The sequence below is a fragment of the Perna viridis genome, chromosome 6 (genome assembly GCF_037379345.1).
Source record: "Perna viridis isolate PV_CMFRI_1.1 ecotype Kerala chromosome 6, ASM3737934v1, whole genome shotgun sequence".
Lineage (NCBI taxonomy): Eukaryota > Metazoa > Mollusca > Bivalvia > Mytilida > Mytilidae > Perna > Perna viridis.
In genome coordinates, this window is record NC_142450.1 from 33,329,818 (window position 1) to 33,357,389 (window position 27,572).

The following is a 27,572-nucleotide window of genomic DNA, read 5'->3' on the forward strand; positions in this document are numbered from 1 at the left end:
TTTGGAAATTTGACAATCAATGGGTTTAAGATCTAGACTCTGATAAATTATTCTCTACATCAGAGTTCAAAACTGTTGCATTCAGTGTGTACCTGATATGATAAGCTTTCAGATGATACCAAGTTTGCATATACTGGCTAAATCACAACAATATACAATGCATCCTAAGAACTACTTTGTTTTATACGGACTACTTTCTGGTATGTGCAGGCAACTGGTTCCCCTCAATAGTGGTATTATACCTATTACAGAAATAAAATCTTCAGATTTCAGTTGTTTTTTCTTACAGAGTATGATATAGCGATCACCGTGATATATAAATAAATTATATTTGATGCATAGTTTCATGTAACATCCAGATTTAAAGTTCCCAATCTCAATACAAACTCTATGGTGAAAAGACAAAAAATCAGAATTTCATATTTCTTCTCAAATAAGCCTATAAACCAAGTTTTTATCTATTTAGTGGGTCTAAATTCGGAAAACCAGTGCAAAATTATCATTTCAGTGCAAATTAATTGAAAAGAGGGTCAAAATACTGACTAAGTCCCCGACATTTCCTGAAATTGACAAACCCTCCCCCTTTTTTCATAAAAATACAAAAATCCCTCCAAACACATGTAAGAGGATAAAGCTGTTGTTGTTTTGCTTCAAATACATGAAATATGTATAAAAAAGGTTAAAAGTTGATGACTTAGAGTTGAATTTGGATGGAAATCTGCTTAAAGAAGCAAATTTTCCTGTTTTCACTTAATATGGACTTGTACCGCATTCATGCCTTGGCATTAAATTGTCAAAACTTTAAGTAGTTTCTTATTCTAGGGAACCAATTAAGTACAAATTGATAGTAATAATTCTATTTAGACAGCATTTAGCAACAAGAAAGCACAAATAAACCCAAATTCATAAGTATAACACCTACCAAAACACATATAGTCAAAAATTATCAGGAAAAATTTCTCTTAAACCTCACAAGAAGTGTAAAATTTTATCTTTAAGTACAAAAAGTTACACCTTAACCCATTTTCTTAGTAACATTCATTTATGGGGAAGGCTAAGAATGCACATATATCCAGAATACCAAATTATTACAGAAAAAAATGGATTTTTATACTAGGCTTGATTTAATGGCAAATCGCAGTTCCACAGACTGCAAAAATAAGTTTTTCTGCTTATTTAGGTAAACCAAAGTAAAAATCACACTAACTTTCCAATTTAAATATATATCAGAAGTCCAAAAACTATTTCTGTCACTAAAAATCATATTCAAACCTAAACTGAAGGAAAAACTGGCAAAAAATTGAGATTTCATCAAAAAATTTGAATATTTGATAAAAATGTATTTTTTAGGTCACCAATCTGCATAAAAACAGACCCATCGAAACCTGCCGGACCGTCGGACCTGTCCGGTAAAATTGTCCCGGGTCCGGTAAATACACGTTGCTTGTCGGCCCGGGTGTCCGATGTTTTTTTCTTACGTTAAAGAAGATTTTCTCAAAACTGAAGTGGTTTTTGTGAATAATAAAACTAGAACGTTTTAATAATTACGTGAATTAGTCTACAGTCTAGCGAGATAGTCAATCAATTTGATTGTAAACAATAATATGTAACTTCCGGTTCATTCGCTACACGTCATTTCGTCTTTTGATATATCGTCCCTTCCGTTGTCTCGCTACTCGTTTACATGTGAAACATGCGGTCATTATATTGTCAAAATAATAATGAAAAAAATAATAAAGAATATTTCTTTTCGGTCAGACAAATTGTCGTTCGGTCAGACAAGTCATCACCTTGTGTCTGACCGAATGTCAGATGTGCTTAAAAAAATTTCGATGGGTCTGTAAAAAGTAAAATTTTTGGGCAAAATGACATGAAATGTGCTTGTTAGGTGTAAATCAATAAATCATTGGCAAAGAAACCAACTTTTCAGGAGTTTTCACTTTTTTGCGCATTTCTTATAATAGGTGTAAAACCACTATTGAAAGTCCCATTACTTCCTATGTTGATTAAGCAATTTTCAAGGTCCCAATCTTTTTTAAGTTTGTTAAAATGAACTTTAACAGGTTATATCATAGAGGGGACCCTTTAAAGACTCTCTCATAAAATTTGCAGCATACCTTAAATGGCTTCTAAGAAAGAATGGTGAAGTGAAAGTAGACAGGTACTAAAAATACTACTTTCCTTTTGGAAATTTGACAAATCAATCGGCTTAAGATCTACTCTGAAAAATTATTCTCTACATAAGAGTTCAAAACTGTTGAATTCAGTGTGTACCGGATATGATAAACTTTCTGGTATGTGCAGGCGACAGGTTCCCCTTAATAGTGGTATTATACCTCAGTGGCAAGGAAGACCGTCGGATTCAAGCCGTAAAAGATAAAAATTCGAATATTATGCAAGGATCCTTTTAAATTTGCGTATTGTGATATAGTGTGGCACAAGTATGGTCAGTAACTGTCATTATTTATTTGAAAACTAATCAAGAAATAGATGATATGAAATTTAAACAAGAAACGTGCTTAACTGTGTATCCGTTATCATTATTTTTTTACCAAGGTTGAAGTATTTTTTTAACCCGGGTTTATGTCCTGTCGGCAATCTTCGGAAGTAATGGCGAAAAAAGTTATCAATCTTCTTTGATTAAAAAATGTTGTTTTCACAATCTACTGAGGGTATTATCGATATTTATTGTTTCAATTGTATTACTACAAACTTATTTAATTTGATCAGCAAAATTCAGTAGAATCAAAACTGATCAAATTTGGCAGCTAATGCAGCTTTAATATCACAAACATGTATAATTTGTAAGAAGTTGAATGTTCTGTCACATAGGGCACCAGTCAGTATTTCAGTGAACTCGAAGAAGAATCTACAATCAATATCGAACGACTGGCATTACATGACAGGGAAAAAACTCTCCGACTCGACAGTCTGTTTTACTCTCCCACAGTAGTACACACAACAATTGTTTTAGCTCCAGTTAGCACCAAGTCTGATTAATTTCTAGACATTCAGGTACTAACCGAAGTGAAAATTGTTCCCGTTTCACATCTAAGGATGCATGTTAACATGTCATTCATCTGTGATCACCCCGAGATAGCCTTAATATATATGTTACTTAAAGTTTCTTTTACTCCAAGTCACCTCAGATTGTTTGCGGTTTTTTTGCGTTTATTTTTTTAATTACTCGACGGTTCCTTTCAAAAACTTGCCATTTTATTCATGTCGTTCTGTACTACAATTCCCTTACAATTATTTTTCGTTCTTACCTCCATAATCGAATTATGTCCATTTAATTTTTTTAAACGGCGATTTCACTGTATATCCGCCATCTTGTTTGTATTTGTTGTTTTTTTTTTTTTTGAGACGTTCCCTACTACCTCACAATTGAAGAGCGTCTGTGTACCATATTTCCCCGCCATATTCATGTTAATGATTTTGTGTCGATATAAACAAAGAGTGTTATCGAGAAGATCCGAATAAACGAAAATAATAGAATGTTGATCAGGTCAAGAACAGTGTACGTCTCGTAGTAAATGTATAGTTTATCAGAAGCATTTATTACTAGACTGCATTTACGTAAACATGCTAGGATTTTTCGAGTTAGGAACGTCATATTGTCAATTATGTGATGAAATTTGGGCAAATTTATTTACTACAAAGGATAGTTTTTACTCTCTGAAGTTTTAAATAAATATTTAAAATATGCCCATTCTTTTTTTTTACTTTTATTTAGAAAAACACTCAGCCGTAGTTCATGCTACGGAACAGGAGCGAATATATATATACAGTTTACAATGGAAACGAAATGAGTAGACAACAGACAATATTTTTAAATACACAAAAACAAAATACACTAATTCATTGTCACACAAATGTATTGAAATTCAAAAGTACATTTAGCCTTATCATCACCGGAAATTATATCACGTGGTTTGTATTTTACAACACGTTTATAAAAGAAAGTCAAACTCTCATATAGGTTTAGCGGATTAATGTGACAATATGTGTACTAGTATACAATTTAAAAAAATATATTTATATATGGGATTACTGTGTGCCTACAAAAGTTTTGCAACTTTTGCGATGAAGATAGAAAGGTTAGTCAATACATTTGTGTTACAATACATTATCATTCCATACAATTTATTAACATTCGGATTGGCTGTATAGTAACCTGGAATATACTTATTTCTAAGTTCGGTTACAAGATCATGATTGCACAAAGCAACATAATGAAACTCATCCCCCAGACCTGTTCGACATAAAGTGCAGACCCGTTCATGTTGTGGTGTTCCGTACCATCTTCCTGTTTCCATAGGAAATTTTATATTGCATGTTCGAAGTTTACATATAACTGTTCTGTGATATTTTTTGAGTCTCAGTAAGTATGGCTCGAGACGAAACTCAATTTTAAACTTCGAATAAAAGTTTCCTCAGGACGAAACATCAATATCAGAATACCATTTCTGTATGAACTGGTCTTGTAAGATCTGTTTCACAAGAAGTTTAAGAAAATTGATATTAACATTCCCTTGTATATTCCAAATTTCACTATATCCAATATCATCAAAAATTGATTTTATGTAACATATCCATTTGAAAGATCGATCACCGTTTTCATACATATTGAACATAAGATTATACAATTTACCAGATAATTTATCTGTGTTATTTACAAGTTTAAACCAGAAACATATCATTTTAAGCTTGATGCTGATTTCAATAGGATATCGTCCTAACTCTCCATACACCATAAAATTTTGAGTAGATGAACGGAGATTTAGGATTTTCTTGCAAAATTGAAGTTGAATTTTTTCTATATTTGACTTATTTTCAAAGCCCCATATTTCTGAAGAATAGGTTAAAATAGGGGCTACTAATGAGTCAAATAATTTCAATTGCAAATCTATGGGAATACTTATGTTATTTACCTTGTAATAAAGAGCATAAAGAGCTTTTTGTGCCTGCTCTACGAGTTTGTTTCTGGACTTATAAAAATTACCATTATAATTGAATATAAGACCCAGATATGTATACGAATCACATATTTCTATATTCTGCTCAAAAATATTAAAATGTACCCTTCTAGTAGATTTCCGCTTAGAAAAAATTATAATTTTTGTTTTTGAAACGTTCACAGTCAGCTTCCAAGTTGCACAATATTGTTCAAATACATCTAAAGTAGTTTGTAATTCCTCAGGTGTATCCGCAAAAATTACAGTGTCATCTGCATATAGAAGTATAAACAATTTAATATAAAATCCTATATTTTCTAAACTTTTTGTATCTAGATATTGTAAACTTGAAATAGAGTTTTCGGTAAAAAACTCTTCCAGATCGTTTAGATACAAGGCAAACAGAAATGGAGAGAGTTTTTCCCCTTGACGGACCCCTATTTCACATGGGAAATATTCTGTTTTAAGTTCTCCCATTTTAACACATGATTTAATATTAGTGTACATGTTCAAAATGACATTAAACACTTTCCCACTAATATTATTTTTTAATCATTTTTGAAATAATCCAACTCTCCAAACTGTGTCAAAAGCTTTCCTGAAATCAATGAAAGCACAGTACAATTTTTTACCTGATGAAAGATATAGAGAAATGAGAGAGTGAAGAATAAATATATTGTCCTGTGCACTATAACCTTTCCTGAAACCACCTTGAGAGTCAGATATAAGTCGAAATTCATCAGACATCTTATTGAGTCTAGTGTTTATCACAGAGGTAAACACTTTACCCAAGTTGGATGTAAGACAAATTGCTCTATAATTATCTAAATCATCCCGATCACCTTTGTTTTTGTATATGGGTTTAATAATTCCAGACAACCAATTATCAGGTATCAAGCCCGTATCCGTAACAATATTGAACAATTTTACATATATTGGCAACATATTGGCAATAGAACTTTTTATAAATTCATTGACAATTTCATCGTCACCTGACGCTTTACCATTTTTTAAAGATTTAATTGCCAACTTGATTTCATCTTCAGTAATAGGACAATCCATTCAAATAGTATATATGTGGCAACAAGGTTAGGGAACTTCCGTCTGACGATTTCCTTAAAGGGGGGGGGGGGGTGGTGCTAGGATCATATTTTTTGTTTATGTTAAAAGAAAGGCTAACAATTTTGACATAATACAAAATGTAGGATAGAAAATTTGATCCTAGGCCCCATTGCCCTTTAGAAATCAAGTGGTTGCTACCTTAGCTCTTAGGTAGCACTAAAAAATTAGTGTTTGTGCTGCATTGATTTTTTCTAAATTGGCTAAGTCTAATTTAGTAAAACTTGGAATTAAAAGGTGAAAACTGCTAGAAATATGGTGAGTTGAAGAACATATCAGTTTGTGTCGTAGATCAGGGAAAGATGCATTGCTGATTTAAAAGAAATGTCGCACTTACAACTTTTTTCTATTCTAGTAGCTTAAACTAGCTTTGACCTTAAACTTTCATTATTACAGTACAGAACATGTTCAGCCAGCATTAAGGTCTTTCTTTTCTTTTTTTTTTTTCCTAGTAGATTGAATTGGAAAAAATTTCTTGTCAGAGATTTAAACTGGTCTTAAAGCATTTATTAGACCTCAAAGAGATGAAAGTAAATACATGACAAAAAATGCTATAATATATATTATAATTAGTATGATAATTTCTGAGCCTTCTATAAAATAACAACCATCAACAAAACAATTACAGTTGAACAATAGCATGAAAACACAGATATAAAAATAGCTTAATAAAATTACTGAATACAGGAGTAATATAATAAATACACAAAATTCATAAATATATAACAGTCATCATATCACAGTTAAGAGTCTATATCACAGAAAGATTTATCACAGATATGAATGCATATAACATCCAAAGACAAACTATCAAGAAATCCATTACCAAGTCACAGCAACTGAAGATTAAACAAAGGTGAGTTCAGAAGTTCACTCAAGAAATACTAAGAAAGTAGAAGTTATCATGCTTAACTATAAAATCCTAATATTGCAGTCAACTTATCTCATATGAAATTTATTTAAAACAATTTAATATGAAAAAATGCATTCTTTGAAAACTAATTAAAATCAGACCTTTTATAAAGGATTTGAAAATTACTTACAATAGTTGAAATAGTTAATTTAGATAATAAATAGTATAGTATTTAAAATCACAAGTAATTAGTATATGAATACTAAAAATTAATGTGTCATGACACTAATTGACTGCATTACCAGAAAGATACTACTGTTCCATTTCTTGTGGTGGCAAATTCAGTGGTGCATTGAGGTCTTAATGGTTAAGGATGGAAAGACACCGAAGACATGCATTCTTTGCAAGGGCAGGTTTTGTGCAACACCTGTTATGCACCCACCGATCACATATCACACTGAAACCAGTCAATGTGCTTGTCCTTCCGAATGGACTTCGGTGGTTCAGTGTTGCCACAGATAATGCACAAAACCTCATCAACCGGATCAAAGATATCAGAGATGCTTTCATCAAGGTCACCGTCATATTCGTCATCACCACCCTCCCCATCTGGAAAAACATATGGAATAGTCCTCTGACTGTCATCACTGTCATCATCGTTCGTCACGTTTATCACAAGAGGTGATACGTCCTCATCTCTGAGACCATCAATCAGCCAGAGCTTTTCCTCATACTCCCTCACCACATGAGTCTCAAATTTAGCCCAGCACTCCGCATTGAAAATAGCCCTGGCCTCCTTGAAAAGCTGAATAACATCAGATTTCTTGTATGAACAATTTCTTCCAGCTACATAGCCTTTCAAGTCAGACCAGACCATTTCAATGGGATTAAGCTCACAATGGTAAGGAGGTAGTCGTAAAATTTCATGGCCGTGAGCTGATGCAAGGTCATCAATTACATACTTTTTAGGAGGCTTGTTTTGATTCACCAAATCAACTAATTCAGCCTTTTTCATTTTCATGTCATACTAAATAATGCTCCTATCCAGCCATGCCGAGATATCTGACTTCTTGGAGTTCGTGTTAGGAACTCTAGAGTCAGGATCCAAGTGACTGTGATAAGGAGCTTTATCCATTACAACCACAGACTGAGGAGGCAATCTGGGAAGGAGGGTGTCTTTGAACCATTCTGTAAAGTGCTTCTTGTTCATCTCGTCATGATAATCAGAGCTGTTAGTTTTTGACTTAAATATAAGACCACATCCAGGAATGAGGCCAACTTGAGCTGAACCAACATCTAAGATTATCAATCTTGTACCCTTCCCGGAAGGTACATCACGATGGCTACCTTTACAGTGTGGTTCAAAAACTGACATGGATGTACTGGGGATATCCAGCCAATCTCCCTTGACCACATGATTGGTGTTCAACCAAGTCTCATCTAAGTATACAATATGGCGACCTTGTTGCCTAAACTTACGTATCTTTCACTGTTCTTGCCACTGTTGAAAGTGAAACAGCAATATCTTTCTCCATCAGGGCTTTGTGAAGTTTTGGCATGGTCACAGCTGATTTCTTCCTGTGCATTTCATAAATGGTACTTCTCACCACTCCCTTGTCGAAATCATCCAGCTTCTGGGACCTAGTAACAGGTTTCTTGACATTTGCCTTGTGGACTGCCTCCACCACATCTTGTACTGGATCTCTCTCCTTTAAGTACCTCTTTAACGTATGCTCTCTGATTCCTAATAATATAAGAAAAAAAAATGTATTAAATTATTTAAGATAAAAAATTGGGCACAGACCATTTTCTTCTAGAAAAAGGGGGGATGAGGTTTATGTTGAGTTGGAAGTTTCTTTTTTTTTGCTTGCAGTGGTTTACCCTGCTGAAATCTGAAATGTTTGATTCTTTTTTCATCAATTTTCACCAAAAATATTTATGCCTCAATTTCTTCTTTTATTCATGTACCCTATGTTTATCATAATGTCATGATTATCTTTAGGTTTATACCTGTTGCTCTACTAAGTCTTCTTACTGGATTATTAAGGTTCCAGGCAACCTTCCTTCTCTTTTCAAGGTTAAGAAAATCAAAAAATTTTCTTAGTAGTTCTTTTGTCTGTAAAAAGGAATCAAAGTATTCTGTTTAATTTGGAAGATGACAATTTATAACTAGAAATACTGAGAGCAAAATCACAAAGAGAATGGCCCATCTCAAATCAGTATTTTAGTTAGAGCCATTTTTATGATATTCAGATTTTTTAATGCAGTCTTCACAGTTAAGCAGTAGTCCGAAACCCAAAGGCTTCTGTTAATAGAGGTGAGGTTGTAAAATTAACTACTAACTGTCACTTAATAAAAAATTCTGAAAAAGATGTATTTTGGGCATGTGAACTGGAAAATTAGTTGTGAAAGCTGTTAATGAACATTTTCCTTAACATTCAAAAACAAACTTGCCTGGCCACTCTCATAAGCAGCATGTGCTGTTAAGGGGGGAATCACTAATCACTTATTCTAAATTTACAATAACTGTTTAATTGACATTTTGACTCAACAGTGCTTATTGCAAAGTGAATTCAGAGTACACAGATTTAAGCCAAAAAATTAAAAAACGAAAATAAAATATGTGCACTGGAGGGGGGGTGTTGGAGATCTGGCGAACACAAGTGGACAAAATGCTGTATTTTTTAATATTAAAAAATGATTTTAATATTTGAGATTGATGTGTTAATATTAAAAATAGAATTGTTTTATTTCAGAAAACTAATTTCTTATATCAAAGAAATTATTTTTTAATATCAAGAAATTCTTTTCTAATATTAGAATCTCCTGGAATATTGGCAATATATGGACCGATTGGTCACCCCCACAAATTCAATAGACCTCAGGTACGCTTCGGTCTAAATAATTTTTTTGGGCGATTGATTGGTCCATATACATGCCATATGACCCTTAGCATCATAAATTATTTGCTAAATATAAGAAATTCATTTTCTAATATTGAAAATTAAATTTCTAATATCAAAAAGTAAATTTCTAATATTAAAAATTATCTGATTTTTTAATATTAAAAATGTGTACAAGCATCAGACAGATAAAGAAATTTTTAATTTTTAATTTAGAAAATGAATTTCTTATATAAAAAAAATTTTTAACATTGAAAAATTGTTTTTTTTAATATTAAACACGATAGTAGAACTTTTTATATTAAGAAAATCTTAGAAATTGTTTTTTTTTTAATATTATAAATTATTTTTTTAATATTAGAAAATCATTTTTAAAATATAAAAAAAGTAGGGCTTTTTGTCCAGTTTGGCTTGTGAAGACAAACAAGAGAATTGAATATCTTCTTTAACTTGAGTGTTGACCTTGTACACAATTTTCCATGACACAAGATTGACTCTGTCATCTTTGGGCATTTTTTTTATATTATTTGTGTTCACTTGCATGCTTATAAGTATGAATACTATGACTTGTGGATGTTCTGAACTGTACTTGTCAAAAATTTGGGTTTTTGAAACACATGAAGAAGCCACAAAATTTATGGTATATGTACAGAGAGAAAAAGGAAGTCTTTGAACCATTTTTTTATACCTCAATTCTCTTTACAACGTTTTTAAGTCTATAATTTGGCATGGTTAACTTTTTTTAGCTTTGTTTATGTTCAGAGTATTGTCGTCTGCTATTTCTCTATATTTACCTTGTTTGTTTGAAGAAAACATCCAAAATTCCGAGTGAAACGTCACAACTGGTATCCGAAGTCGGTCGTAGCGTGTGTAGTACTCAATTGGCAGGAAACCAGTGACTGTCGAAAATGTTTTGAAATTCTCCAAGGATACGCATAACAAGATGGCGGATATACTGTGAAATCGCCGTTTAAAAAAATAAAATGGACATAATTCGATTACGGAGGTAAGAATGAAAAATAATTGTAAGGGAATCGTAGTACAGAACGACATGAATAAAATGGCAAGTTTTGGAAAGTAACCGTCGAGTAATTACAAAAATAAACGCAAAAAAAACGCAATATATATCCAATATTACATTTACAATAATACAAAACATTTTATCAGTTACCATATCTTCAGCCATATATCGACACGTAATATAAGTCAAGGTCACAGGATGTTTATCTCACTGCAGAGTCTTTTGATTTTTAGAACGATTTTCCTCTGAGACTGACCCTCCTCTTTTTGAGTTGGATATTGAACAAGACATATCCAAATAAAAAATTTTCTAATGTTACAATTCATTTTCTTATATTACATATTCAATTTGTAATATTACAAAATGTCTGATGTTTTATAACATTACTAAATCGGGAATTTGTAATATTAGAACATGAATTTTTAATTTTACAAAATGAATTTCTAATATTAAAAAATCTTTTCTAATATTAAAAAAATGATTTTGTAATATTACAAATTCATTTTCTAATATTACAAAATATTGACCCTGCAACCCTCCTTTTTCTTTATTTGGACATTAATAGACAATAGACAATTTTATTTGCACAAACACATTTACAGTAAATGGTTATGGCATGAACAAAAACAGAACAATGTAATATACATTACATATAAACTAAATTTATGACCATGGTGCGACAGTGGTGTAAATCTTATCAAAACAGATTAATCTTTAGTTTTAACATTATGTATTAATATAATTTCTGATAAATTAAATTGACCTTCGATTCCAACATTCACTCATGAATTTGATAGTTATTTTTAGTATTTCTATAGAGCTACTGTTTAATATGTATGCTATATCTCTGTTTAATATGTATGCTATATCTCTTGGTGTGAGGTGAGGTTTTGATAAAGAAATTAAATTATGGTTGTCCAATTTGATTCTGTGTTGATTTCTTCACCGAGAAGAAATGATATTCATCCTCTACTTTCCCACTATCACATGATTTACAAATACGTTTTTTTCTATGTTTTTGTACCGACCCCTTTCTATTTCTAGTGCATGTGCACTCAAACGAAATTTACTGATGATAGATCTTTCTATATTAGATTTACATAAATCAATATATGGGGGTCTTTTAGACGGAAGAAATATTTTACGGAAAAATGACAGTTTTCACTCATAGCTATTGAGCCTACTAAATTTTGCTTGAACTGATCATGTAATCTTTGTTCGATTCTTTTGATATAAAATTGAAGATTATTAAGTTGTAACTTAAGATGATAGAACCCTAATTTATTTAGTATATTTTTTACATGGGATATCCACAAGTTGTTGTTTTTAACTTCTCTGAACATTTCGAAGACTGGTGTATCAGGGGAGTTAAGGATATGGTTTAAAAATTTAATCGTATTCAATTGAACTTTTAGATGTAGAGATGTTCTGTTCAGTTCTGATAAGCATGCAATGTTTGTAGTTTTACTATTTACTCCAAGAATTTCTTTTATGAATTTCAAATTTAATTGTTCATATGGGTCAGAGTCATTGAAACTTTTTTCCAGCTCCCCAGACCTCACTTCCATAAATAATAAAAGGTATTACCAAAGTGTCAAATAACTTTTCAAGTAAATTACAAGGAACATTTATAGATATGACTTTTTTAATTTTAAACCAGGCCTTTCTTCCCTACTTCATTAGGTTATTTTTGATAGATTCAAATTACCATTGTAATTAAATGTGATGCCCAGGTAACAGTAAGATTTTACTGTTTCTAGCATATTTTTACCAATACTGAAGTGTTTGAGAAAACTTTTACCATTTGAATTGAATATTATTATTTTTGATTTTTTTGTGTTTACTTCAAGTTTCCATGATATGCAAAAATCATTAAGAATGTTAAGTGCATTTTGCAGGCCTTTTTTCTGTTTCTGACAGCAGAATTATATCATCTGCATACATCAGTGATGTAATTTTTAAATTACCAATTAATATTGGTTCAGTGTTTCCAATTTTAAGCTTATCAAAGATACCACTTATAAACAGATTAAAAACGGTTGGACTGAGGACATCACCTTGTTAACTCCATAACTGGAGGGAAAATATTGACTTAAACCGTTTGGGAATTTAATTCGGCATTTTGTGTTTTGATACATAGAATAAATGATATTAAAAATTTTATTCGGGACTTTATTTTGATAATCAGGGGCGTGTCCAGGATATTTGAAAGGGGTGGCGTAGAATAAAATATTTATATTTTAAAAAATTTTTGGACCTTTTTTGGCTTAAAAACATAAAATAATAGAGAATTGCACTAATGTAACGGTTCCTGACTTGGAGCATGTATATTTTATAGTTAAAGTGTCAGGGTGTGACATTTTTTATGCCGAGTTTTCTCCATTAATTGTCTATGGTATATTAAAATGATTGGATGGATCTTAACAGCAGTAGACCAATAACGAGAAATTCCAAACTCAAGGGTATAAGGAGTAACTTAACATTTCAATACCTAGGCCAGGATTTTATGAACGAGAGGCGTGATTAAGGTTGAGGGTCCATGGGGAAAATCAGAAGCTCCTGAAATTCAACAATTTAGCATCAAATTATGAAGTAATCCCTCTATTTTTGATTAAGTTCGGGTTTCGTTGAACGACACACATGATACAAGACAAATAAACACTGAAGAATAAAGTTCTTTCGTTCTGAGTATTTCTTTAATGTGGAAATATACATATTTCTAGTATACATGTACCTTGACGCAAAACCTAAAATGAACACAGAAAAATACTGACGGACTCTCATTTTCAATTACTAGAGTGGATTCATAAGAACCATTTTACGTGGATTTCTCATGGCGTAATCGTCAATAATTTTATCAAAATCAAGTTTAATGTCTCTGTGAATATACAAAAGAAGCAGAGCATTTAGGCGATCCTCCTTCATGGTGCTTCTCAAATCATTCTTGATCAACTTAAGGGATGAGTTAGCTCTTTCGGTGGAGCTTTACGTGACGCCCGTCAAAGCAAGTAAGAAGAGAACTTTCATGATGTTTGGAAATAAAGTCGAGCATGCCCTTACATCAGTTAAGGTTGATGTTATTGACTCTGGTTTGTCCGATTGATTTTCCCAAAACGACTTCCAGAGTCTCATCTCTTGCCTGAATGTTTCAGGTGAAGGCATATCGGTATTGTAATAATCATAAACATCCTTCTCCATCTCTTCGGAAATGAGGTGAACTCGGAAAGGCAAAATTGACAAGGCAAGAACAACAGAGACAGCCTCTTGACCAAAACGCATATCAAGTTGCTGAATTAGCTCATCAAGATAAGGTAAGTAGATTGCCCGTTTAAAGTATTCTTTATCTGATGAAGCGGGAACATTGTTACGATGTGTCTGTCTAGCACAACGACGGGGCATTTTAAGCTCATCAAGTCCGGCCTTTACTGCCATGTCAGACGCATTACTGTAAACCAAGTCAAACTCTTGTTCATTTTTACGGGTTTCATCGATGATCTGTTTCACAGCTCCGATCATTTTATAACCTTCAACAATGTCTAAAGATGAGCCTTGAAGCTTAGAACTTACTCCACGTACATAACCAAAAAAGTTGTGTACTGTTTGGAAGCAAATAATAAATGTACTATCTGTTATCTTGGACAGAATGCCATGAGCATCCGTAATAGCCTTTTGGTCCCACGAACGTCCCTCATTGGAGCTTATGCCTTCTAAACATGCTACCAATGCCTCATACATTGTCGCGAATGTGTCGAGTGTGGCGTGTTTCTCTGTCCACCTAGTTTCACAGAAGATTTTGAAATTTGATTTAGAAATTTTGTTATTTTCTTGTCGATTGTTGTTAATATCTTCTACCGCCGTTTCTAGTCGTCGGCTTCTTTTAGGGGAATATTTAAAAAATATCCCGAGTTGTTTGAGAGAATCTAGCATGAGATGGATTTCTGTAACCTTACAACTTTTACACAGCACTAAACTTAGATTGTGACTAGCGCAATAATGATACATTGCGCGTGGAGAGATTCGTGTTAACCGTGCGGCACATCCAACGTTTTTCCCTGACATATTTCCTGCCCCATCCATAGTCTGCGATCTACATAACTGGATATCCAAACCATTACTAGCGAGGGACTGAACGACAAGATTACAAAGGGATTCGCCAGTGGTTTCCTCGGCCAAAATAAATTCTAGCAGGCGTTCTACTGGAACTCCATCGACGACATAACGTAAAACCAGTCCTAATTGTTCCCAATTGCTAGTGTCTGATACCTCGTCGCATTGGATTCCAAAGTATCCACCAAAAGGCTGGGACTTCACTTCTTCCACAATAGATTTCTGAATGTATGTCTTAATGCAAGTTAACAACTCGTTCTGAGAAGTGTTTGATGTGTAGGTTGCTACCTTTGAACACGTTTCAAAATGTTGTTTTAGGGTTGTATCGCCCGCATTTATTCTAAATTGAATAAGTTCTTTGAAATTACCCTTGTTCTTACTATGGCCTGTATCATCATCCCGATGTCCCCTAAGCGCCATTCCACGCCTTCCACAGAACTCTAAACACTTAAGCATAGATCTGATTATATCACGGTTCTTAGCGATGATTGCTGCATTATTCGATTGCAGATTGACGTCGATTCTGTGTGACTGATTGACACACGATTTCTTGAACCCATTCAATCTAACCATCGAGTCAGCGTGATTACCAGTCTGTGCATGCTTTTTCAAATCGACAGTGGTGTCTTTCCATTTATTGAATGGTTCTGTAACTAACACTCTTGGTCGGCGACCGGATGTGTCCGGAAAAAACTTACAAGCAAGGCAATATAACCCATCTTTCAACTTTGAATATGCTATGAATGGGAATTGCTCAAACCAATCGCGACAACAAGATCTTTTAAAAGTTCCGCTTTTGCATCTTTTATCGTTATATAATTTAAACGGAAATTTAAAGCCTGGTTCCGGACACCGATTAGACAAAATCCTGAATTTTACATCGTCCGATAGGGTATGTACATCAATGACTCCAATATCATCTGATAATTGCGATCCAAAGGTATCGTCAACTGGAATTCCCGCAGTTTCCTCGTTGCGTTCATTGTTGAAGATAGGTGACTCATCATCTCCAGTACCGGAAGTTTCATCGTTATTGTCATTACAGGACATACATGACTCATCATTTTGAGTATCTGCAGTTTCGACGTTATTTTCATTGATGGAGACAAAAGACTCATCCACTTCTTTACCCGAAGTTTTATTGTTGCTTCCGTTGTCACAGTGGAACGTAGACTCTTCATCAATTGACATCTCATGGCTAGTATGTTCTATATTTGGTATGTCAGTCTCATAGTCAGTGGAGCGCGGTGAATTAGACGCCTGGACGTCTCCAACTACGTCAGAGTCGACCACTCTTAGTTTAGAACTGACCAGGGGTGTTATCTCAAACTGTGATTCAGCGAATCGGTCTGTGATCGATTTGTTTAAATCTTTGATATGTGATATCAAACTTGAACACGAGGAAAATGACAGTACAACAGCTTTACCAGATGGAACACATAGTCCCATATCATTGCGACTGTGTGAATCAATACAATAAAGTATCCCTTGAGCCTTTTTTAAGCCGATAGTTGAACCAGGGTTACTTCCAAGTGTAATGAAAGAAGTTTCACTCTGTGCTAATGATTGGTGTAATGCAGACTCTAAAGTAAATGTTAAAGCGTCAGAATTGTCACTTTCCTGTTCCACAAGTCCACTCATCGGATCTTTCATTGTAATAGAGAAACTTTCGTTTTCAATAAAAATATTCTCCGGAAACTCTGTTATTAGCATGTAGCCATCGGTAGTACAAACTTTATGGTACAAGTCAGTACCTCTTAGAAGAATATTATCTATTTCATCTCTAGTCTTTGGAATAGTATTATCCAACATGAAAGCCAATGCAATGCACGTACATTGTCGTCCACCGCCGTTTATATCACCTTGATGCATTGACCCTTTGCAAACCAGCCTAGAATGCAAAAACAAAATCTGTTAACATATGAATTACACGGACACGTATGATATACTTAACACATTTGTAACGGAACTTCCCCATTTTTTCATTCTTGTTAAAGTGCATGTCATTGCTATACACGTAGCCAAATGTCGCCCCCCCCCCCCCGAACCGAAAAAATCAAGTCCCATAACTCATACAGAATTAAATGAAACATTTATAATGATGGTGCGAAATGACATCAACTACATGTCATGTTAAACAATCCTGCAAAAAATGAACGAATCCGTCCAAGGTTTCATAGGAGTTGTGTACACAAAATAGTCACTGTGTGACGGACGAACAGAGGCCACCATTTCCATGCCCCTCTGACGCGTGGCCGATGGAAGACAATGCAGGGGAGATATTCTTGAATGTCTCTAATGTAGCAGGAGTTGCGTATATAAAGACTGAGAAGGTTTAAAGGGTAATTATATAGTATACTGACAAAACATATACAAGTGATACCTCGCCACGCATAAGGGGATGGCAAATAGTGTACTATAAAACTGTAATTTCTCACAAAAATAGTTCGTAGATTTTGCTAAACATGGATTTAATATTAACACTAAACAACTACATTGAACTGTGCAAATGTTAAAAACGTGTATCCGTTCTCGAGTTATTGTATTAAAACCACCGGGATGGACGGACCGACGGAAAATGTTGTTTGTGCTGTATTTATACCACTCTACCAAGAAATTTGTTTTGCATGCACACGTATAAAAATTGCGGTTTTTATCCAACGCAATCATAGGTTTGAACCCCGTTCTGGATATCATAGTCAAATCTGAGTGACCCCTTCCAAGGCAACGCGTGAAAAAGTAACCCCATTTTAGACAATTTAGCTGAAAATACAACCCCTTTTGTCAGAATATACCCAGTATTGTATATATAGTAATATACCCCCCCCCCCGGTATATTTAGAATGGCTATGGGGAATCGAAGTTAGTGTCACACAAAACAACCAAAATTCATGTATTATACTGATTTACTTACCGTTTTGGTTGTTTAAAAAAGGTGTCCAAGACACCTTGATACGATTTTAAGGTCTTTTGACGTTTTGTTTTTGACATCGACATCTTTGCGAATTCTTTATCACATCAACAACAATGGATACTAATCGCAGAGTCGAACACGCCGGACTCCGAGAAACGAAATTTTACGGTTGATGATGACCCATCAAATTGGGGAATCAGTATAAAAAGAAATCAGAGTATGTGTTTAATTAATGAATATGATAAATTGCCATCATTCAATACAATACTAGCAGATTATAACGATAGTTTTTTTTTTTTTTTTTTTTTTTTTTAAAAGGGGGGGCGTACGCCCATTACGCCCTTACCTGGACCCGCCCCTGATAATATATAGAAAAGGCCCTCTCGCCAAACCGCATCAAACGCCCTTTTAAAGTCTATAAAGGCGACAAAGACTTTCTTTTTCTTTCTTTAGCAGTTATCTATTATTGATTTTAAGGTAAAAATGTGATCAGTTGTTCTTGTTTTTGGTTTTCAGAATCAAATTTGATTTTTATCGATCAGTTTATTGGATTCAATAAATTGATACAATCTTTCATGAAAAAGTTTATTAAAAAGTTTACCTAGATTAGAGGTAATTGATATCACTCTATAGTTTGATGGGTCTAATATATCAACTTTTTTAAATATTAAAGAAATGTAGCTCTCGTTCCATATTTTAGGGAATGATCCTGTATGGAATATTAGGTTAAATAGTTTACATAAGGGTTTCAGTAAGACTTGTGTACCACACTTGATCATTTCATTTGAAATTAAATCAGCTTCTGCTGATTTGCCATTTTTCATTGTCTTTATTTTGAGTCATTTGAGTCTATTCTGTTGTAAAGAGTGTGTTCATTATTGAGATTATTTTCTGCAAGATTATTCTTAAGGTTTGAAATTATCATTTTATGAAAATTGTTATTTTTTTAATGACCAGAATTCATGTCCTTAAAAAAATTATAAATTCTTCTTCATAAAACTTTTCATCTTTACTTCTCTCTGATAACCTGTTTAGTTTCTTTATAATTAGGTTCCAAAAAGATCTAGGATCCTTATTGAAGTTGTTTGATATGCCACAGTATTGTAGAACTGCCTGATTTTGGTCTTGTAATCTGATGCTTTGTAACATTTATCACTTTAAAAAATTGTCAAGCATCTGTAAATCTATATATCTAGAAATAGCTCAAGCCAAGGCCTTCAGGATGCAGTAAAAATTTTCTGGAAAAAAATTACCCACAGCATATAGGGTTACCATAGAAACCATGCAAAAATATGCGAAAATTTGCAAAAAAGTTCATAAAATCAGGTTTAAAAATATCAAATTTCCCGCAAAATATCTGAAATTTTTATTTCAAGCCCTGAAACTGTTCAAACTTTTCCCTTCAAAAACCCCTTCCTCATATGGGCATCGCCGGTTAGATTTTGAGCTATTTCACTTTGTAATCCACTTATTAAATTTAGCATGGTAAAAAATTGACTTACTTTCACTTTCACAATGAAGTCAAATTGTCATTGAAAAAAAGCCCCTTCAACATTGAATATATATAAAACATTGCAAAATACTTTTAAAAGTTCCCTTTTTTCAGAAAATGTTTTATCAACAATAGATTCTTCATTTTTAATCACTATAGCAACTACTGGTTTCCATTCATGTCATTTTTCATCCCTAGCCAAAAGTGCGAAACTAAACTAAACTGTGGAGTGCTGGCTATTTTATCATAAATTTGTGCTTTGTATTTTTTCTTTTCTTCTTTACATCGCCTTCTATATTTAGAACTGAGAGAGTAAAAGGTTTTCCTGTACTCACCATTATTGGGATTTTTATTTACAAGCGAACAATATTTGTGTACACAAAGGTCATGGCAAGATTCTGTGACCCATGGTTGGGGGAATTTCTTTTATTTTTATTTTTTTGGGGAAGCTTTTAATAAGTTTAGTAGAGTTTAAGGCTGTATCATATAAAATTGTATTTATGTTTTCAACAGCTGTTTCACAGTCAGTGTGTAAAGTTGTCATGTAACTTTTGTTTTACATGAGGGCTTTGAATATTATTTGAGTATTTAACCAGTGTTTCTTCATTCCATATGAACTTGCCTGGAAGGGGTTCAAAGTTACCTTTTTGTGAAATGTTTAAATTAAAGCAAGTGAACAGTGAGCAACTAGTTGTGCAATGATCTGAATTAGTTGTAAAATCGTGAACATTAAAAGTTCCAAAATTATTGAAGAGGTCATGAGATGCTATTGATTAATCAGCAACGCTACATCCCTTATATGTTATACGTGTAATTACCAAGTAAATCACCGGGTTTTCTTCCATTTAGTATTCTTATACCCCCTTCTCTACATAAATCTAACTAGAGTATACCACTTTTTGGGTTTTTTATCGAGATTGTTTCTATAAAGCAAACATATTTTGGATCATTCATTTTTGGGGATTGTGTATCATCAGTTAGAACAAAATCATGAATATTACTGGTGTATGCATTTAAGTCCCCTTGGATAAGAATATCTCCTAGTTGGCTATAATATTCAATATTTCTAAGTAAATGAGAATATCTTTCATTCAAGTCATCTATGTTATTGGGAGAGTTTTCTGGACAGAAATAAGCTATTCCAAGATATATGTCTTTCTTCGGATTAAAGAACATTTTGTCTGACTTGGCCCATACAATATCTTTATGATTATTCTGCAATGCTGTTACGCCTTTACATAAATCATGATCAACATATATGGATATACCACCAGAGTTTCGTCTGGCCTTTTTATGTTTACGTCTACTGCTATTACAAATACACACAAATCCAGTGATATCTTTTTGTGGGTTACCACTGTCACACCATGTTTCAACTAAACTAACTATTTGCATTTTAGAAACAAAATTTACAAATTCTTGGCTGCTTATCTTTTCATTTGATAAGCTTTGTATATTCCAATGTTTAGGTTAGAATTGATGTTACATATTTTTGTCATTATTTTCATCTTTCCAAACGACCATTTATATAGTAAAATGGATTATATGTATAAATTTGTATATCGTTTCTAATGACATAGAAACACAATTGCAAAGGTTACTTTATATTAAAATTTGAAAGTGTTTTGTTATCCAATATGACAATTGTAAATTGTAATTCAATAATTAATGAGTAAACAAATAAAAAATATCTGAGATTACAAAAACAGACTTTACATGTAAAGAGAGATAACTCCATGACATTATCCTTATTAGATGATTTGAAGATTACTTATTTTGTCCTTTATTTTAGAAATAAAGGTAAACAACTATTTGATATGGTATAATTCTCATCAATTTGATAAGACCCTAGATCATGTTATGTAAACATTTTTTTTAAGTAGGGTATGTCGGGTTGGGGTCAGAACGATATGCCATACAAAACGTTGGAGAGCGGTACAGCGGAGTACCGCCCATATACCGGCTCTAAACTTTTAAGACTTTCAAATTAAAATCGTGCATGTTACACCTACCTAGTTCGATTACGGAATTATATTTTGAATACATGTGCCACTTAAACCGTACTGAGTTGACGAAAAATACGTATTTTGGAGCCGGTCATACACTAAAAAGCCTCAAAGCAGAAAAAAAACCTGACTTGATATGAAAAAGAAACATCCAGTTGAGTTTATATGTACCACAAAAGCATCAAACATGCATTTTAAAATATTTTTTCACTATTTTGTGGCTGTAGGGGTAAAGTCTTATGGCATATTTACCAAAACCCACAGTTTTACAACCCTAGTCCTGGCTTGATTTTAATTACCCTATCTCATAGTTTACTTAAAACACTGCCTCTGGTTGTTTTTAAAGTACATTTAATGTGTCTAGAGCACTTTGGAAGTAAATTATTAGCTTCTAAATATGAGTTTTTATATAAGTATCCCTGCACTAGATGAAAATGCTCTAATACTGCAGAGTCATGTATTAAAACAAATATTTCTGTCTTAAATCAGGTGGAAAGCTGACTAGCTGGTGTTTTCTGCTTCAGAAACATGCAATGCAATGGAAATAAAGAAAAAAAATGAGAAAATCTGTCAAATATTTGAACTGGGGCTATTTAGAGGACGCTTCTTCACCCAATCTGCAAAAAGTTGAAGTGGCAACATATACCATTGATATAAAATTTGCCATAAATCATTTATTTTTCAACAATTTTCTGTAAAACTTTGCAGTTAGACTTAGAAATGAATAGGCTTTCCACAGATTAAGCTTTTATTTGAGTTTCAAAATAAGCCGATCTAATATAAGAGAGGTCACATTATTGTAAAACATGCTATTTTTATGTTTTGGGGGGTTATTTCTCAGAATTCATGGAATAAACATGAAATGTGGCAAAATACCATATTTCTTTCCTCATTTTTTTGTATTTTCGTTCAAAAATGGGTTTCTCTGGGATTTTCAATGTTAAACTCATAATTGCTTATGGCATCAGGGTAAGATTTGGCAAATGAGATAAATAATGTCTCATTTTAAGTTTTTTGCACATACAGTGTCATAATAACAGCAAATAAACACTATTCATAAGCAGTGGACAGGGTAAAGGGAAAAATTTTAACATTAAGAATCTGTTTTAACCTGCGGCAAAAGTCACTTGGCAAAATTAGAGTGTTACTCAATTGTCTCAACCTCTTGGAATACTCCCTTGCACTGCATTGGTATGAAAGAGTAATCAAGGGAACCAAGGTTATAGCGGTAATCAAAAGAATGTAATCCAGTGACAAAGACCAAACATGGAAAACAGACACACACAACAAAGAACATAAAGTATCTAAAATCATTTATACAAAGTAACATAAGTAAATGAGCAACTCAGACTCCACTAAAAAATCCTGGATTATGGTAGGGAAATGTCTTAAAAATGTTAAAACAACCATGATTTCCCATTCTTTTAATATATTTTGAATACATGTGCCACTTAAACCCGTACTGAGTTGACGAAAAACACTTTATTTTGGAGCCAGTCATACACTAAATAGCCTCAAATCAGAAAAACCTGACTTGATATGAAAAAGAAACATCCAGTTGAGTTCATAGGTACCACAAAAGCATCAAAACATGCATTTTAAAATATTTTTTCACTATTTTGTGGCTGTAGGGGTAAAGTCTTAGTGTAAATGGCATATTTACCAAAACCCAGTTTTACAACCCTAGTCCTGGCTTGATTTTAATTACCTCATCTGATAGTTTACTCTAAAACACTGCCTCTGGTTGTTTTTAAAGTACATTTAATGTGTCTTAAGCATTTTGGAAGTAAGTTTGGGTTGATTCATTCATTTTCAGCTTCTTAAAATTAGTTTTTATATAAGTATCCCTGCACTAGATGAAAATGCTCGAATATGTATTAAAACAAATATTTCTGTCTTAAATCAGATGGAAAGCTGGTGTTTTCTGCTTCAGAAACATGCAATGCAATGGAAATAAAGAAAACTTTGCAGTTAGACTTAGAAATAAATAGGCTTTCCACAGATGAAGCTTTTATTTGAGTTTCAAAATAAGCCGTTATAATAGGTACGAGATCACAATTAATTCCCCTTGACTTTTCGTTGTATAGTTCCTTTTTTTTAGTGTGTTTCTTCCTGTTTTTTTTTCTTTGCTGTCATGAACTTTATTGCTTAGAATTTACTGCAGAAATGTAGTTCAAGGATCAAATTTACAAGGTTTTTTTTCATTCTGTAATTACATGTGGAAGTTGTGATTTGGGGTATGAAAGAAGGTCAAAATTAAGACATTTGGCAGTGGTCACTTTTCATGTCTACGGGGTCTCCGAAGCAAAGTTGCTGAAAATAAAAAATGATGGTGAATTTTTCTGGCACACTTATAGAAATCTACTTTTATACATGTGTCCATATTGGCGAAGTTTTAATAAGTTTGAAGCAGTGGAATTTTTTTTATATGTCAAGATGGGTCTGTTGAAATGCACTACGAAATTAATTGTGTCCACGTACCTTTCGGCCGACCGGAAGTTGATGTTACGAATGCGTGAAAGATGAGTGCAGCCCATGGAAACAGGAGTTCGGGATTCTCGGAGTTTTACATGACTTTTGAACTAAAATCAGACTTCCGAACGTTATTTTGTGAAAAACCATGCCGTCAGATTGGGGGGGGGGGGGTCGTGTGAATTTGAATTTCGTGTACTTACATATGGACATTTATTCCACCAAAAAGTAAGTGACACATTAAGGTGAATACAAATGAACCTGAAAATCGTAGTTTGAGATAATTCCAAACCTTTTACAAAAAACACCAAACTATTTACAATTTTCTCCATTGTGTTTTTTTACCAGCAGCTTGCTTATGAACTTCGGCATATTTGTCGGTAAATTAATGTTTTATTTGAGTATATTTTTTTCATTTCGAACATGACAGTTTGTTTTTATTTCATTTGTTTGCTATATCATTTTGTTTTTATATTTTTATGTATCAAAAAATTGATTAGCAAAACGAACGAACATTAATGATATGTGTGACGGAGTCAGTTTTTGGGATGTTAATTATACCTGTTTTTCATATAGTTTTAACTATACATTTTTGTATTTTCATTTGATTTCGATATCATTTTCTAAAGTTTATCGTACATTTTCCCTCCTTTCATCTAGATCGTGCCATTTTATTTTTCTGGTACCCTTTTCAAAATCTAACCAGTTGATGTTCCGAGTTATCCGAATACTCTCGGGATTTTTCATTTAACTCTATGTTAAGATGTGAACTTGCTCGTATCGCTAAAACGAGGCATAACAAGTTTCTATTATTACTTCTGATTGGTTAATCCTTTAGTAAAGTAATTTTCCATTGGATTTTATTTTTACTCCTCTATAGTGATTTTAGTATATAAGGCGATGATTTTCGCAGTTTAATTGCTTTTTCCACGACGAAGCCACAGCAGTCTCTACAGACTTAGTAAGGTAGGAGCAATTTTTATGCACCATTTCTGAATTTATATACAGCTTTACCGGTGATTTTGGTAGGTAATCAGGGGAGATATTTTTTTTATATTTAGGATTTTTACTGTTCTTCTGCACTTGTATTTTCATCCCACATTTTTGTTCTTAAATAGGGAATATAAAATGTCAGTTTAAAGTTATTAAATTTTCTAAAATGATTTCAAAAAAGTATTAAATAGGAAACTTTTATATAAAAGCCAAAAAGGGGTAATACTGACGCTCCGGCACAGATTGTTTTACTTTTGAATTTGAATGTAAATAAAAGATGTATTTGTAATATTAAATTATTTAAACTTTACAGTCTTTCTCTACTTACGTTGGCAGAGACCAGGTCCTGTGAACGAACTCTATTTAATTTATAAAGGAGGAATACATCAGAAATCATGTTTCCTAACCCAAACCCAAGTAACATGAAATACTAATGGGCTAGAAACACATTGTGCATCACTTAGTATCTGTCGTTCAGCAATAGCTCACAAAGATTTACGTCTGTCATTGCCCATCACCTAGCGTCTGTGGTTAGATATTTTCTGATTTTTCTGTTTTGAAGCGGTTGTGTGGTTTATTCTGGTCGATAAACACATTATAAAACATATTTAGGAACACTTTTAAAAACAAGACCATTCAACGCCCAAACCATGGCTTCAACCTTCTGTTTCAAATCTTGAGATGAAATAGAATTTCGTAGGTTGAAGTTTTCTGGGTTTCAAATAGTCTCGAAACAGGATATTCGATAAAACCAAACCACATTACTTCCGGTGTTAAAAATATAACCCCTCCTGTTACATATGCATTCATTATTGTTTACAGTGCCGCCATGATGAAAATACAAATATTTTATTTAGCTCGAACACAGTTACAATAATGAAGAATTATGATAAATAACTGTATATGTTAATTATAATTTGTCTAAATCATGTGCTGTAGTCTAAGTAAATGAGTTCAGTTCAAATTACACGAGATATGGAACACAAAAACTTTCTTAAGCCTTATACGTGTACTGTATACATGTTCCATAGTCCATACAAACATTTTTATAGACATGAAGAGTTGTCGTTGAGTCAATGACTGTTGATTTTCATTTAAATGAAACAGTCTATGATACAAACTTGTTGAACATGATGAATTGTACAGTTACTTGATTATAGGGTAACACAAACAAAACCTTACAAGAGCCTGTTATTTGTGTATACAGTACCCCATATTTCATTTTTGAGAACAAAAATAAATTCATGTACATGGTCAAGGAAACTCCAGTGAAACAAGTATTGCTGAATAGTTGACCAAGAGCAATCAAAAACAATATTTAATGTTCCATGGTATTGTACATGTAAGTCATACGAGAACATTTCATACATAACTTGAGGTAAACTACATGAATTATATGATTTGGAAATTAATCTAAACATTAACATATACATTTGTATGACCTTATATAAGACACAATTTTCATTTTTTTAAGAAGTTTATCGTGCTATATTTTTTTACTTTTTTAATAGATCCATAAATACAAGCTGTTGACTTACATTGTATATCTGTAACTAAGGATAAGGAACTAGTTTTATCAGTCATCAGATTTCTTTTGCACAGTATGTTGTCATGAACATGTACAATTATACCACAGTCATGACAGTATGATAAAAGTCTATCCATGTTGATTTTCAGTATCTCTTTCCATATTAAAAGGAAATATGTTTTGATATTTTCCAGAAAATTTTGGATGCAGACATCATGTTCACCTACCAATGATACAAGTTACCAGACAAGTCATATATAACAGGAAGCTCTGTTCAAATGAAGTATGATAATAGATTGTGTAGGTATTTGAGGTTCTGTATACAATATTTTTATGCCTTGTTTTTTTTTTAAATTAATATTGATTTGGGGTGTTCCAAAGGTAGGAACCACCTCTTTTGTTGAGAAATGTTGGAAGTAATGTGGAAAATTTTTGCAAAAATGAGGAAATTAATAGCCTGGACCCCCCACTTTCAAAGTCTTTTGATTGTTCACTATAAACTCTCATTAGTCAATTTATTTTAGAAATGTATTTGTATTATTTCTACATGTGTAATGTAGATAGATCCCATATGTGTTTATCACTGAAAATGTAGCACAACAGTTCCCATGACACTTAAATGAAGGTTGTAACATAGACATAATATTTTAACATAATGGGATGTTTTGTTTGAAGAAAAAAACATCCAATGAGCCATATAATGTAGGGTTTACTTAAATAGAGGTCTACTTCAATACAGGAATCATGAATCACAATAACTTTGAATATGAGTATTATGTATATTTATTACTGATTTTTATACTTCCAGGTCATCCATGGCATATATATGACTGAAAAGAATTCATACATGTAGAATTTAGATGATCTTCAATGCTGTTCAAATCTCTGCTTGCACTGTAATGAAAGCTGATATGAAGCTGAAGTTTGAAAATAAATATTTTCAAAATCATATTTCTTATGCAAATGTACAAGGTTTAAATGTGTTGTGCTTCAAAAGTAAAAGTCACTTTCATACATGTATACAATAACAGCCATGTATACTGCTTGACAGTACCATCCTGGAATACAACCTAGAATCCCTTGCACTACAAGCTGTCACTCTATCAACTGAGCTAAAAAATTACTTCATTGTTTTCTGTAGATTAGGTTGATTATGGTCTTTTGTAAATAGTTTGACTTTATTTGTTTTTGGGCCTTTTTATAGAT

At 32.9% G+C, this 27,572-nt stretch overlaps 1 long non-coding RNA gene and 1 pseudogene across 2 annotated transcripts; one reads left to right on the top strand and one right to left on the bottom strand.

Annotated features, from left to right (window-relative positions):
- Positions 1–3,276: 3,276 nt before the first annotated feature.
- On the bottom strand, positions 3,277–10,665 carry LOC148614628 (uncharacterized; annotated as a pseudogene). The gene is made up of 3 exons (XR_015923741.1): positions 10,628–10,665; positions 8,941–9,046; positions 3,277–8,674 (listed from the first exon to the last, which is right to left on the bottom strand). The product of XR_015923741.1 is annotated as an uncharacterized LOC148614628 (transcript).
- On the top strand, positions 10,620–27,315 carry LOC148614629 (uncharacterized). The gene is made up of 3 exons (XR_015923742.1): positions 10,620–10,839; positions 26,561–26,666; positions 27,175–27,315. It is a non-coding gene; the product is annotated as an uncharacterized LOC148614629 (long non-coding RNA).
- The last annotated feature ends 257 nt before the right edge of the window (positions 27,316–27,572 follow it).